The sequence below is a fragment of the Falco peregrinus genome, chromosome 21 (genome assembly GCF_023634155.1).
Source record: "Falco peregrinus isolate bFalPer1 chromosome 21, bFalPer1.pri, whole genome shotgun sequence".
Classification (NCBI taxonomy): Eukaryota; Metazoa; Chordata; class Aves; order Falconiformes; family Falconidae; genus Falco; species Falco peregrinus.
This window is the reverse complement of record NC_073742.1, coordinates 1,064,802-1,079,066: the sequence shown is the minus strand read 5'-3', so window position 1 is coordinate 1,079,066 and position 14,265 is coordinate 1,064,802. Positions and strand designations below refer to the sequence as shown.

The following is a 14,265-nucleotide window of genomic DNA, read 5'->3' as shown; positions in this document are numbered from 1 at the left end:
ATTCCTACAGTGAATATGTGGTGGGCTCATACGACAAAGCCCAGGAATCCAATCGATAGTATAGCTCAGACTATTCCTATGTAGCCGAATGGTTCTTTTTTGCCTGCGTAATACGTTACAACATGTGAGATGATTCCAAAGCCGGGAAGGATTAAGATGTAAACTTCCTGGTGGCCAAAGAATCAGAACAGGTGCTGGTAGAGAATGGGGTCTCCCCCTCCAGCGGGGTCAAAGAATGTAGTGTTTAGGTTTCGGTCGGTCAGTAGTATGGTGATGCCGGCGGCCAGGACTGGAAGTGAGGGCAATAGGAGTACGGATCATACGAATAGGGGAGTTGGATATTGCGATAAGGCAGGGGGGGTTATGTTAATGGCTGTTGTGTTAAAGTTGATGGCCCCTAAGATGGAAGACACACCTGCGAGGTGTAGGGAGAAGATGGCTAGGTCTACTGAGGCGCCAGCATGGGCTAGGTTGCCTGCTAGGGGCGGGTATATGGTTCATCCTGTTCCGACTCCAGCTTCTACTGTGGAGGACGCTAGGAGCAGTAGGAAGGACGGAGGAAGTAGTTCAGAAACTGATGTTGTTTATGCGGGGGAATGCTATGTCTGGGGCTCCAATTATAAGGGGGACTAGTCAGTTTCCAAACCCTTCGATTATAATGGCTATAACTGTGAAGAAGATTCTTACGAAGGCATGGGCGGTGATGATGACATTGTAGATTTGGTCGTCTCCTAGGAGAGTTCCTGGTTGGCCAAGTTCTGCTCAAATAAGGAGGCTGAGGGCGGTACTCGGCTATGCCTGCCCATGCTCCGAAGAGTAGCTATAGGGTGCCGATGTCATTGTGGTTTGTTGAAACTAGTCATCGGTTGATGAAGGTCACGGGTCAGATGGCTGAGTGTTTAGGCGTTAGGCTGTAGTCCTTTTTACAGAGGTTGAATTCCTCTTCTTATCGACTCTGTGGTGAAGTTCATGTTGAGTTGCAAACTCATTGATGTACGCTGAGAGTGTGCCGGAGTCTGGTAGACAGAAGCTCGTTGGTTTGAGCGTCTAGCTGTTAATTAGAAGTTTATGGGATCGAGGCCCGTCTGTCTAGGCTTATCGTGGAGGCCCTAGCTGCATTAGAGTATCTGCGTTGCATTTAGATGGTGCAGGTTTAGTGTCCTGCGGGCCTTAGTGGTGGTGGCAGAAACTAAGAGGATTTAACTCTTAGTTAAGGCTTTGAAGGCCTTCGGTTTGGTAGGCAGGGGATCCTAAGTTTCTTAGGTAACGGTCAGGATTGCGGGAGAAGGGGGGAGAAGGAGGACTGACAGAGAAATTAAGGTAGCAATTGGTGTGCCTGTGGATTTGTTATTGTATCATTGTTTTATGAAGCTTGTAGTGTTTGGTGGGAGTGTGATTGTGGAGCAATATGCAAGGCGTAGGTAGAAAAATAAACCTAGTAGGGAGAGTATTGAAATAATTATGGCTGCGGTTGATATCTCTTGCTTAGTTAGTTCCTGGATAATGAGTCATTTTGGTAAAAAGCCAGTGAGTGGGGGCAGGCCGGCTAGGGATAGTAGTGCTAGCGTCAAGGATGCGTTTAGTGATGGTATTTTTGTTCAGGAGGTTATTATTGTGGATAGTTTTGAGGAGTTGGTTGTGTTGAGGGCTAAGAAAATGGAGGCGGTTCTTAAGGAGTATAGGTAGAAGGTTATTAATGTTAGCTTGGGGTTGTATATGAGGATGATGGTTATTCAGCCTAGGTGGGCGATCGATGAGAAAGCTAGGACTTTTCGGATTTGTGTTTGGTTGAGTCCTGTTGGCCCTCCGATGGCTGCGGATGCAATGGCCACGGTTGTCAGTAGGAGTGGGTTCAGTGAGGGGGCAGTTAAGAAAAGAAGAGTGAGTGGGGGGAGTTTTATTCATGTAGAGACGAGTAGGGCAGTGGTTATAGGTGAGCCTCGTATGACCTCTGGACATCAGAAGTGAAAGGGTACTAGGCCTAGTTTTATTGCGACTGCTGTAGTTAGTAGTAGGGAGGCTGTTGGGTGGCTTAGTCGCGGAATGTCTCATTGTCCGGTGAACTGTGCGTTGATTGTGCTTGAGAAGAGGATTAATGCGGAGGCGGTTGCTTGGACGAGAAAGTATTTGATTGCAGCTTCCATAGCTCGAGGGTGGTGTGATTTTGAAAGGAAGGGGATAATGGCAAGGGTGTTGATTTCTAGGCCAGGCCAGGCTAGCAGTCAGTGGTTGCTTGAAATTGTGATGGTTGTTCCTAGTAGAAGGCTTAAGGAGAACGTTAGTTTTGTGACGGGGCTCATTTAGTAGAGGAAGAGGTTAAACCATCATTTTCGGGGTATGGGCCCGATAGCTTTTGTTTAGCTGACCCTACTGGGAAGTAATATAAGGGGAGTATGGAGCGCTTTGATCTCTTCTGTGCAGGTTCAATTCCTGTCTTCCTAAGGTTTTCAACGGAGGCAATGGGATTCAGACATAGAGACGGTCTCCGGTTCACCTCAAACAGGAGAACTGAATGCAGTTGTTCGTGTTTTCCGAGAATGGAATGTACCGCTCCACCTTGTTACTGATTCTGCTTATGTTGCAGGTATTGTTCCACGAGCTGAAGCTTCTGTGCTGCGGAGTGTTTCGCATTCACAACCCTTTACCCTGTTACAGGAACTTATTTTCCTTTTGGACTCTCGATCTGCGCCTTATTTTGTTATGCATATTAGGTCTCATACCTCGCTACCTGGTTTTCTTGCAGAAGGCAATCGACGAGCTGACCTATTGCCGTGACCAGTTCAAGTACTGCCAGACCGTATTGCACAAGCTAAGCGAAGTCACTCTTTTTTTCCATCGAAACGCCGGAGCTCTTAAGCGACAGTTTGGCCTTGCTGCTCAACAAGCATCAAGTATTATTGCTGTCTGTCCCGATTGTCAAAAACATTCTTTCCCATCAGTTGCTGCAGGAGTTAATCCTAGAGGATTACAAAGCCTACCGTTATGGCAAACAGATGTCACGCATGATTCTGAATTTGGTAGCCTTAAATATATCCACTCTTCCATTGATACATTTTCAGGTGCCTTGGTTGCCTCGTGTCACACAGGAGAAAAGGCACGAGCTGTTCGTAGACATTTAATGCGTGCTTTTGCTGCTTTAGGTATCCCCTTAAGCTGGACCGTTATCGGTCTTTATCTTTACGTTTCAACAACTGTAAAAACCTCTTTTGCCCTATGGGGTAGAACTCATATTACCGGCATTGCTCATTCCCCCACCGGTCGATCTCTCATTGAAGGGTCTCATCGGTCTCTGAAACGTTTATGACAACAACAAAAAGGGGGAATGGGCATGGCTATTCCCGAGGAACGGTTACAGAAAGCGTTGTATGTTTTTAATTTTTTGAATTGTTCTTGAATAGATAACGACCCACCGATAGGTCGACGTTTCACTGCAGCTACCTTCGTCGAGGCACGGGTTAAAGGCCCGGTATCGGTCCGAGATGCAGAAACAGGTAAAATTATGGGACCATATCCTCTTGTTACACGGGGAAAAGGTTATGCTTGTGTCTCTACAGAAAAAGGACCTAGATGGATCCCAGCGAAGAATGTCAGACCATTCCGTGAACCTTTACCGCAGGCAGCTGATACCGACACCGACGCTACAGAATGAAATAAAAACTGTGTGAGGATTACTGTTTTGCATTAATGTTAGCTACCCAAAATCAGGACATAGGATATAGATTTCGCTTTTTACAGCGCCTAGAACGAGCACTATCACCCTGGATCAAGCCACTGAACAGAGGTAATACTCTCGGACCAAGCGGGGGGAACGGGACGACTCATTGTCCATGGAACGATGATTCCATTGACACTGATAAGGGGAAGGGAGGATTCATAATGAGAGAACAACTAGGTATTATGAAGGAGAACAGGAACGATAAACATGGTTGTTTAGTGTTTAATAGGTGTCTGCACGCTTGTCGAGATATATAGTTAGGTAACTACAGGAGTGGTTTCTGCCCTGAGCCTGGTGGCGCGCACAGCTGCGGCTTGTGTCCTGGCTCAGAGATGTAAACAGGGGCTTCTCTGTTAGGGTAAAGTGTCTCTCTTTGCATCAAAAGGAGGGAATGAAGGGGATGACCCCAGAGGTATGTTCAGAGAAGGCATGCTATGTTTCGAACTTTTTGACGGAAACGGTTCTTGTTTGGTGTGCCCTTCCGCCTACGTATAACCTTAATCCAAAAGAAGGTGATGTTGTTTACACTTTGCATGTCGAGCATTGTCTTTCTGTAGATGCTAATGTAGTAGGAGGCTAGGATGGGAACGTGTCGCAGCGGTTCTTCTCTTATGCAGAGTAACAGCAGGGAAAGCATTAAAGAGTTAAATCACCTTGTTTGGTAGGCAGTTAAGCATGTGAGTCAAAATTGCCGCTGCTTTTTGTTGTTGGTTCAAGGACGTGGCTGTGAGGATTTTGATGGTATGTGCTGCGTGGATTTTAGGCGCCCCACTGCAGCAACATGTTATCAAAATCTGAGAAAATTTCAGCCTTTTCTGGCATCCATTCCCTCGATTGGCAGTATTGTTTGTTTGCTATTACCTTGGTTGCTGTCATGTTTGCAAGGGCCCTGCGGAACATGGCAAACCTGGTACTAGCTGTTCAAAAACAAAAAGGGGAAATTGTAGAATTGTACGGAACAAAGGCAGTGGGTTATTTTGACAGTGATAATATGTCTTAGTTGGTTTTTTATTTGTTCTGTTGCTTAGGCCTTGTTTTTCCTCGTTCGCTTTCCAAGGTTCTTTTGTGCAACAGGAAGGGGGAGGTGCAGGAGCGGGCTGGAAACTAGGACCACGCGTGGCAATCGGTCAGCTGAGGGGAGTGTGCTCGAGCTTGTCTAGACAACAATTAACAACATGATGGGGCATGTTTACAGAGCACAGGGGAGTGGGAGACGGATGGCGCCAAGGAAAGGTAACACCTTGCTGTTAAGTGCCGGTAGTTAACCACCAATCAGGGATTGCCTAGTATGCAAGGCTTAGCCTCAAGAAGCAATTGGTTTAAAACGCGCAGCTTCTGCAAGCGTATAAGACCTCGTGCTTCTGCACAACGCATTGACATTTGCTTGCATCAAGCTGCGTCCCGTCTCTTCATTGGCTGCAGTCAGGTTTACTAGGATCATCTTTCGGTTGGCCTTAGGGGTATCTCGGGCTTGCGACAGCTTAGTTGTGTTTCGGTTTCCTAGTTATTCTGACAGGCTCTGGTCCGCTCTCTACGCCGTGTGACTGTTGGCTTGGGTTTCTGGTGTGACCGCGGCGGCTGGCACGAGATTTACCCACCCTGAAGGCTGCCGTGACTAAGTCAAGCTTGCGCTTCTTGCTTACTGTTAATTACTGCTGAGTGCCCGTGGGGGTGTGGCTGAGCAAGGCGTCTTGGGCTACAGTTGGTAGCGTGTGCCTGATGCCTGCTCCTTCGGTCTTAGCAGGAGGCCTAGGGCATTTACACTGGGCCGCAGATACTTGCACGTCTAGGTCTAGCAGGAGCCAACCGTAAGGTTAGGGCTAAGTCTTTTGTCCTCGGCTTTCATATTGGACGCCATCTTGGCATCTTCAGTGCCACGCTTTGGATTGTAAGCTACGGGGACGTGGTTTCGTTGGTTTTGTTGGTTTCGTTGGCTGTTTGGGCGCCTATAGTCTTAGGGGCGTGTGTGTATGGGGGGTTTGGGTTAATATGATTTTAGTGCTGAGGTTTTGGGTAGGTGGTGTTTATGGGATAGATAAGATGTTAAGGAGAAGGCTAGGTTTGAGCGGTAAAGGTGTTAGAGGTTCTCGTGGTTGAATTGTACAGCAATAGTTTGTCAAGCTGTAGGTCCCGGGGAGGTGCCGGGCGAGAACATACAGGTCGAATAACTTCCCATCCACCTTCACACAAACTGTTTAACGTTGATTTTCGTCTGATGTTAAACCCAGAAGAAGCGAACAACCCTTACCGGCGCTTACTGTGTTTACAGATGGATTGGGCCAATCGCATAAATCTGTTCTTCTGTGGTGGGATGATCAACGGAGGCAATGGGATTCGGACATAGAGACGGTCTCCGGTTCACCTCAAACAGGAGAACTGAATGCAGTTGTTCGTGTTTTCCGAGAATGGAATGTACCGCTCCACCTTGTTACTGATTCTGCTTATGTTGCAGGTATTGTTCCACGAGCTGAAGCTTCTGTGCTGCGGAGTGTTTCGCATTCACAACCCTTTACCCTGTTACAGGAACTTATTTTCCTTTTGGACTCTCGATCTGCGCCTTATTTTGTTATGCATATTAGGTCTCATACCTCGCTACCTGGTTTTCTTGCAGAAGGCAATCGACGAGCTGACCTATTGCCGTGACCAGTTCAAGTACTGCCAGACCGTATTGCACAAGCTAAGCGAAGTCACTCTTTTTTTTCCATCGAAACGCTGGAGCTCTTAAGCGACAGTTTGGCCTTGCTGCTCAACAAGCATCAAGTATTATTGCTGTCTGTCCCGATTGTCAAAAACATTCTTTCCCATCAGTTGCTGCAGGAGTTAATCCTAGAGGATTACAAAGCCTACCGTTAGGGCAAACAGATGTCACGCAGGATTCTGAATTTGGTAGCCTTAAATATATCCACTCTTCCATTGATACATTTTCAGGTGCCTTGGTTGCCTCGTGTCACACAGGAGAAAAGGCACGAGCTGTTCGTAGACATTTAATGCGTGCTTTTGCTGCTTTAGGTATCCCCTTAAGCTGGACCGTTATCGGTCTTTATCTTTACGTTTCAACAACTGTAAAAACCTCTTTTGCCCTATGGGGTAGAACTCATATTACCGGCATTGCTCATTCCCCCACCGGTCGATCTCTCATTGAAGGGTCTCATCGGTCTCTGAAACGTTTATGACAACAACAAAAAGGGGGAATGGGCATGGCTATTCCCGAGGAACGGTTACAGAAAGCGTTGTATGTTTTTAATTTTTTGAATTGTTCTTGAATAGATAACGGCCCACCGATAGGTCGACGTTTCACTGCAGCTACCTCCGTCGAGGCACGGGTTAAAGGCCCGGTATCGGTCCGAGATGCAGAAACAGGTAAAATTATGGGACCATAACCTCTTGTTACACGGGGAAAAGGTTATGCTTGTGTCTCTACAGAAAAAGGACCTAGATGGATCCCAGCGAAGAATGTCAGACCTTTCCGTGAACCTTTACCGCAGGCAGCTGATAGTGACACCGACGCTACAGAATGAAATAAAAACTGTGTGAGGATTACTGTTTTGCATTAATGTTAGCTACCCAAAATCAGGACATAGGATATAGATTTCGCTTTTTACAGCGCCTAGAATGAGCACTATCACCCTGGATCAAGCCACTGAACAGAGGTAATACTCTCGGACCAAGCGGGGGAACGGGACGACTCATTGTCCATGGAACGATGATTCCATTGACACTGATAAGGGGAAGGGAGGATTCATAATGAGAGAACAACTAGGTATTATGAAGGAGAACAGGAGCTGGGGGAAGAAGGGGCAACAGAGCAGAGGTGATGAGGTGTTTGTCACATCCATAGGATGTCTTGGCATGCTTAATCGAACTTGCAGGAGACAAATTGTGTGGCCAGGTGGATGACGCCCCTTGGTTATGAACCTCATCCATAGCATCCTTGAAAAGTCAGCATTAATTTCTTTGGTGCGGGGAAGGAAGGATACTCTTGGTTATAGCTGGAGAGGCATAGAAGTCAGTCTTTTCAATGTTTCATGAGCACAATGCTCTCTTCTCAAAGCAGAGGAATGCTTGTGCTCTGCTGAAGAGCAGAAGTGCTTGTAGCTGACCGCTGGTGAGTCAGTGCCAATACTGGCAGTAGGCAGTTACTTAGGGCACGAGACAGAAGCGGTGGCCTGCCCTACCTGGCCCTATATATTCTAATATAAAATAATGTACATACATACATATATAGATAGATATAAAAAATATAATTCTTTTTAGATCCACGGGACGGATTACGCAATAATCAAGGCTGACCACCAATTCCACCGACACCTCATTGGCAAGAAAGCAGCTAAACGGTAAGTGGAGTGCCTTTCTAGTCCTTCCCATGCTCACACTCTTCGTGTTTAGGAGATGGTATCAGGGGCTCTGTAGCTCACCCAGTGTGCTGTCTCCATCACATTTCCTCTGCTTTTCTGGAGTGGTGGTGGTACAAGGAGAGAAATGGGCCGTCAGGCCTTGCGATGGCTTTAACGGGTGAAAGTACCTTGGGAGCCTGAACAGTAGTGGAATTACTTTGATGTGTCCTGGAGGATTTTTTTTTTTTTTTTTTTTTTTCCACACGTTGCTCTGTGCGAATGACATTTTAGCAGCCAGTTGTGGGTGGTGGAAATGTGCTTGGTGAGCTTCTCCCTGTAGAGGAATGAAGGCGGTGGGTTGATTAGCATTGATAACACGCAGCTGTGGCCTTGCCTCAGAGGCAGTGGGTTGATTGACATGGACGATGTGCAGGTGTAGCTGGTTCCCGCTAAGCGGTTAAATAGCCCTGTGGCTTGTGGGAGAGGGTGTCAGCTGGAGGAGGAGCAGTGTGGTCTGGCCTCTGGAGGAAGGTGCTACAGCACCGGCAGTAGAATATGGCCAACGCTAAAGCCTTGTTGCGGTCTGCTAGTTTGATAGCACTGCAACGTGTCCCCAGCCAAGAGTTTGGGGTAGAAAGGAACGATTATCCTCTGCTCTAAATGTGATACTGTTTGGGGAAGAAACACGCCTCGCTCTGACAAGGGAACAATGGGCTCTGTAGATGCCACGGTATTTACTTGGACAGGCTCTCGTGTGGCACAGGCCTGCTCTCGCTGAACTCCAGGGGGAAGAGGCAATTTCCCCTGGCTCAACCCTACCCCACTGAGCCCTTCCCAGAGGCGGCTTTACTTCTTCAACAGCCTCTGAGCAGCGATAATCAAGGTGCCTTGCTTCCAGGTCTTTGCCTAGCAGACGGCGTCACCACAGTCCTTGCCTCGAAGTGAACAGGATGAAGGATCTGTACAAGGTGTCTGTGCGCATTCCCCCGGACAACGAGAAGAGCAACCCGATCAGAATTGAAGGAGACCCAAAGGGGGTCCCAGAGGCCAAGAAAGAGCTGCTGGAATTCGCTTCCCGTATGGTGAGTGGGTAGGATGTGATGTTTGGGAGACTGCAGAGTTTGGGCTCTCGTGTTCCCTTGTAACCTTCTGGTGCGAGTGTGTGCCCCTTGCCCACGGAGCACTTGGATCTCAGGACAAGTGCAAGTTCCTCTTCACAAATGTCTTCCCCTGTTCCCTCGGGTAGCCCTTCTCTGTCAACGCAGAGTGAATTTGGTCTGGAGAAAAGAGGGACAGTGCTGGCAAGTAAACCGTCGGGCAGCAAACCGCTAAGTCAAAGTAGATGGCTCTCCGGCTGAACACTCAGTGTGCCCTCTGTTCCCATCAGGAAAATGAACATGCTGCGGACCTAATCGTTGAGCAGAAATTCCACCGGACCATCACTGGGCAGAAGGCTGAGCGGATCTGGGAAATCCGGGAGCAATTCCCAGAGGTAAGGCTTGGTAGGAGAGGAGGAATCCAGAGGGGTTATTTCCTACATGGGTAGTAGGCCTGTCGTCACAGAAGTCGTAACTTTAGTGGCTCTGTAGCGCAAGTGTCTGAGAAGATAGTTCTTTTAGCCAGAGGCCGCTAACACGGTTCCCCTTTTCTGAATGGGAAAAGGGCATGTGTAGGATCCCCCCAACCTTTGCATGTGTCTGACACAAGGGTTCTTGCTTTTGCTTGAGCTAACTATAAATGACCGCTCCTGCAGGTTATCATCAACTTCCCAGACCCTGCACACAAGAGTGACATCGTCCAACTCCGAGGTCCCAAAAACGAGGTGGAGAAGTGCACCGAGTACATGCAAAAGACGGTGGCAGACCTGGTAAGGAGGTCTTCTGCCTGCACTTCCCTCCTACGTGCCTGGATAACCCTGGGGCAAAGCAGAGCTCTACTGGCTTGGGTAGAGCTAAAACACCTCAAGAGGAGGGAGCTGTCGACGCTCTTTTGGCTGAATGGAGGCAGGGGGTAGTACCTGTTATGGGAAGGCTATAGGGGAACGTCCTTGCCTTTGTTTAGTCTTACAAGTCCCTCGTATAGAGAACTTCCTTGGGTCTAAGCCTCTTTTCAAAAGCTCGTTTATCAGAGTTCCTGAAGTCGGGCCTCCCTTGCCACGACAGTGTAATCTTCAGTTCTCCCTTCCTTTCTCCCTTAGGTTGAAAACAGCTTTTCTATTTCTGTCCCCATCTGCAAACAGTTCCACAAGAACATCGTAGGGAAAGGAGGTGCCAACATCAAGAAGGTGAGATATTGCTCCTAACTCAAGTGCTCGTGATGATCACTGCCTGCAGCAAAATCCCACTGGATGCTCTCTCCTGCCCATTGGTGGTGTCCAATATAGCCTGCGAGGGTTTTTCTTCTGACATGGGACGCTTCTGAGATGATTTTTTTTTTTTTTCCCTTTGTGGCAGATCCGTAAAGAAAGCAACACCAAAATTGATCTCCCAGCAAAGAACAGCAACTGGGCGACAATTGTTATCACAGGCAAGAGGGCAAACTGTGAGGCTGCTCGCCACAGGAAAACATCACTTTGGAAGGACCTACAGAAGATGTGCATGTGGCTCAGGAACAGATTGAAGCCATGCTCAAGGAACTGGTGAGCTGGAGTTACTAGTTCCAGTAAGAAACTGGGGGAAGAAGGGGCAACAGAGCAGAGGTGATGAGGTGTTTGTCACATCCATAGGATGTCTTGGCATGCTTAATCGAACTTGCAGGAGACAAATTGTGTGGCCAGGTGGATGACACCCCTTGGTTATGAACCTCATCCATAGCATCCTTGAAAAGTCAGCATTAATTTTTTTGGTGCGGAGAAGGAAGGATTCTCTTGGTTATAGCTGGAGAGGCACAGAAGTCAGTCTTTTCAATGTTTCATGAGCACAATGCTCTCTTCTCAAAGCAGAGGAATGCTTGTGCTCTGCTGAAGAGCAGAAGTGCTTGTAGCTGACCGCTGGTGAGTCAGTGCCAATACTGGCAGTAGGCAGTTACTTAGGGCACGAGACAGAAGCGGTGGCCTGTCCTACCTGGCCCTTTATAATATTTATATGTATGTATGTGCGTACAATATTATATATATATAAAATTCTTTTTAGATCCACGGGATGGATTACGCAGTAATCAAGGCTGACCACCAATTCCACCGACACCTCATTGGCAAGTGTGAAGAGGAAGATGAAGCCCAAGGCTCACAGTATCGGTGGATCTCATTTGATGGTGCCTCCGTGTGGTGTGGCTAGTCAGCTGAATACCTGAATGCCGGATGGGATGGCGATGATTATAGTGGCGGAGATGAAGTATGCTCGGCTGTCTACGTCTATTCCTACAGTGAATATGTGGTGGGCTCATACGACAAAGCCCAGGAATCCAATCGATAGTATAGCTCAGACTATTCCTATGTAGCCGAATGGTTCTTTTTTGCCTGCGTAATACGTTACAACATGTGAGATGATTCCAAAGCCGGGAAGGATTAAGATGTAAACTTCCTGGTGGCCAAAGAATCAGAACAGGTGCTGGTAGAGAATGGGGTCTCCCCCTCCAGCGGGGTCAAAGAATGTAGTGTTTAGGTTTCGGTCGGTCAGTAGTATGGTGATGCCGGCGGCCAGGACTGGAAGTGAGGGCAATAGGAGTACGGATCATACGAATAGGGGAGTTGGATATTGCGATAAGGCAGGGGGGGTTATGTTAATGGCTGTTGTGTTAAAGTTGATGGCCCCTAAGATGGAAGACACACCTGCGAGGTGTAGGGAGAAGATGGCTAGGTCTACTGAGGCGCCAGCATGGGCTAGGTTGCCTGCTAGGGGCGGGTATATGGTTCATCCTGTTCCGACTCCAGCTTCTACTGTGGAGGACGCTAGGAGCAGTAGGAAGGACGGAGGAAGTAGTTCAGAAACTGATGTTGTTTATGCGGGGGAATGCTATGTCTGGGGCTCCAATTATAAGGGGGACTAGTCAGTTTCCAAACCCTTCGATTATAATGGCTATAACTGTGAAGAAGATTCTTACGAAGGCATGGGCGGTGATGATGACATTGTAGATTTGGTCGTCTCCTAGGAGAGTTCCTGGTTGGCCAAGTTCTGCTCGAATAAGGAGGCTGAGGGCGGTACTCGGCTATGCCTGCCCATGCTCCGAAGAGTAGCTATAGGGTGCCGATGTCATTGTGGTTTGTTGAAACTAGTCATCGGTTGATGAAGGTCACGGGTCAGATGGCTGAGTGTTTAGGCGTTAGGCTGTAGTCCTTTTTACAGAGGTTGAATTCCTCTTCTTATCGACTCTGTGGTGAAGTTCATGTTGAGTTGCAAACTCATTGATGTACGCTGAGAGTGTGCCGGAGTCTGGTAGACAGAAGCTCGTTGGTTTGAGCGTCTAGCTGTTAATTAGAAGTTTATGGGATCGAGGCCCGTCTGTCTAGGCTTATCGTGGAGGCCCTAGCTGCATTAGAGTATCTGCGTTGCATTTAGATGGTGCAGGTTTAGTGTCCTGCGGGCCTTAGTGGTGGTGGCAGAAACTAAGAGGATTTAACTCTTAGTTAAGGCTTTGAAGGCCTTCGGTTTGGTAGGCAGGGGATCCTAAGTTTCTTAGGTAACGGTCAGGATTGCGGGAGAAGGGGGGAGAAGGAGGACTGACAGAGAAATTAAGGTAGCAATTGGTGTGCCTGTGGATTTGTTATTGTATCATTGTTTTATGAAGCTTGTAGTGTTTGGTGGGAGTGTGATTGTGGAGCAATATGCAAGGCGTAGGTAGAAAAATAAACCTAGTAGGGAGAGTATTGAAATAATTATGGCTGCGGTTGATATCTCTTGCTTAGTTAGTTCCTGGATAATGAGTCATTTTGGTAAAAAGCCAGTGAGTGGGGGCAGGCCGGCTAGGGATAGTAGTGCTAGCGTCAAGGATGCGTTTAGTGATGGTATTTTTGTTCAGGAGGTTATTATTGTGGATAGTTTTGAGGAGTTGGTTGTGTTGAGGGCTAAGAAAATGGAGGCGGTTCTTAAGGAGTATAGGTAGAAGGTTATTAATGTTAGCTTGGGGTTGTATATGAGGATGATGGTTATTCAGCCTAGGTGGGCGATCGATGAGAAAGCTAGGACTTTTCGGATTTGTGTTTGGTTGAGTCCTGTTGGCCCTCCGATGGCTGCGGATGCAATGGCCACGGTTGTCAGTAGGAGTGGGTTCAGTGAGGGGGCAGTTAAGAAAAGAAGAGTGAGTGGGGGGAGTTTTATTCATGTAGAGACGAGTAGGGCAGTGGTTATAGGTGAGCCTCGTATGACCTCTGGACATCAGAAGTGAAAGGGTACTAGGCCTAGTTTTATTGCGACTGCTGTAGTTAGTAGTAGGGAGGCTGTTGGGTGGCTTAGTCGCGGAATGTCTCATTGTCCGGTGAACTGTGCGTTGATTGTGCTTGAGAAGAGGATTAATGCGGAGGCGGTTGCTTGGACGAGAAAGTATTTGATTGCAGCTTCCATAGCTCGAGGGTGGTGTGATTTTGAAAGGAAGGGGATAATGGCAAGGGTGTTGATTTCTAGGCCAGGCCAGGCTAGCAGTCAGTGGTTGCTTGAAATTGTGATGGTTGTTCCTAGTAGAAGGCTTAAGGAGAACGTTAGTTTTGTGACGGGGCTCATTTAGTAGAGGAAGAGGTTAAACCATCATTTTCGGGGTATGGGCCCGATAGCTTTTGTTTAGCTGACCCTACTGGGAAGTAATATAAGGGGAGTATGGAGCGCTTTGATCTCTTCTGTGCAGGTTCAATTCCTGTCTTCCTAAGGTTTTCAACGGAGACAATGGGATTCGGACATAGAGACGGTCTCCGGTTCACCTCAAACAGGAGAACTGAATGCAGTTGTTCGTGTTTTCCGAGAATGGAATGTACCGCTCCACCTTGTTACTGATTCTGCTTATGTTGCAGGTATTGTTCCACGAGCTGAAGCTTCTGTGCTGCGGAGTGTTTCGCATTCACAACCCTTTACCCTGTTACAGGAACTTATTTTCCTTTTGGACTCTCGATCTGCGCCTTATTTTGTTATGCATATTAGGTCTCATACCTCGCTACCTGGTTTTCTTGCAGAAGGCAATCGACGAGCTGACCTATTGCCGTGACCAGTTCAAGTACTGCCAGACCGTATTGCACAAGCTAAGCGAAGTCACTCTTTTTTTCCATCGAAACGCCGGAGCTCTTAAGCGACA

At 47.7% G+C, this 14,265-nt stretch overlaps 2 pseudogenes; both read right to left on the bottom strand.

Annotated features, from left to right (window-relative positions):
* Positions 1-1,352: 1,352 nt before the first annotated feature.
* On the bottom strand, positions 1,353-2,300 carry LOC129782993 (NADH-ubiquinone oxidoreductase chain 2-like; annotated as a pseudogene).
* A 10,455-nt stretch (positions 2,301-12,755) lies between these two features.
* On the bottom strand, positions 12,756-13,703 carry LOC129782992 (NADH-ubiquinone oxidoreductase chain 2-like; annotated as a pseudogene).
* Between the last annotated feature and the right edge of the window lie 562 nt (positions 13,704-14,265).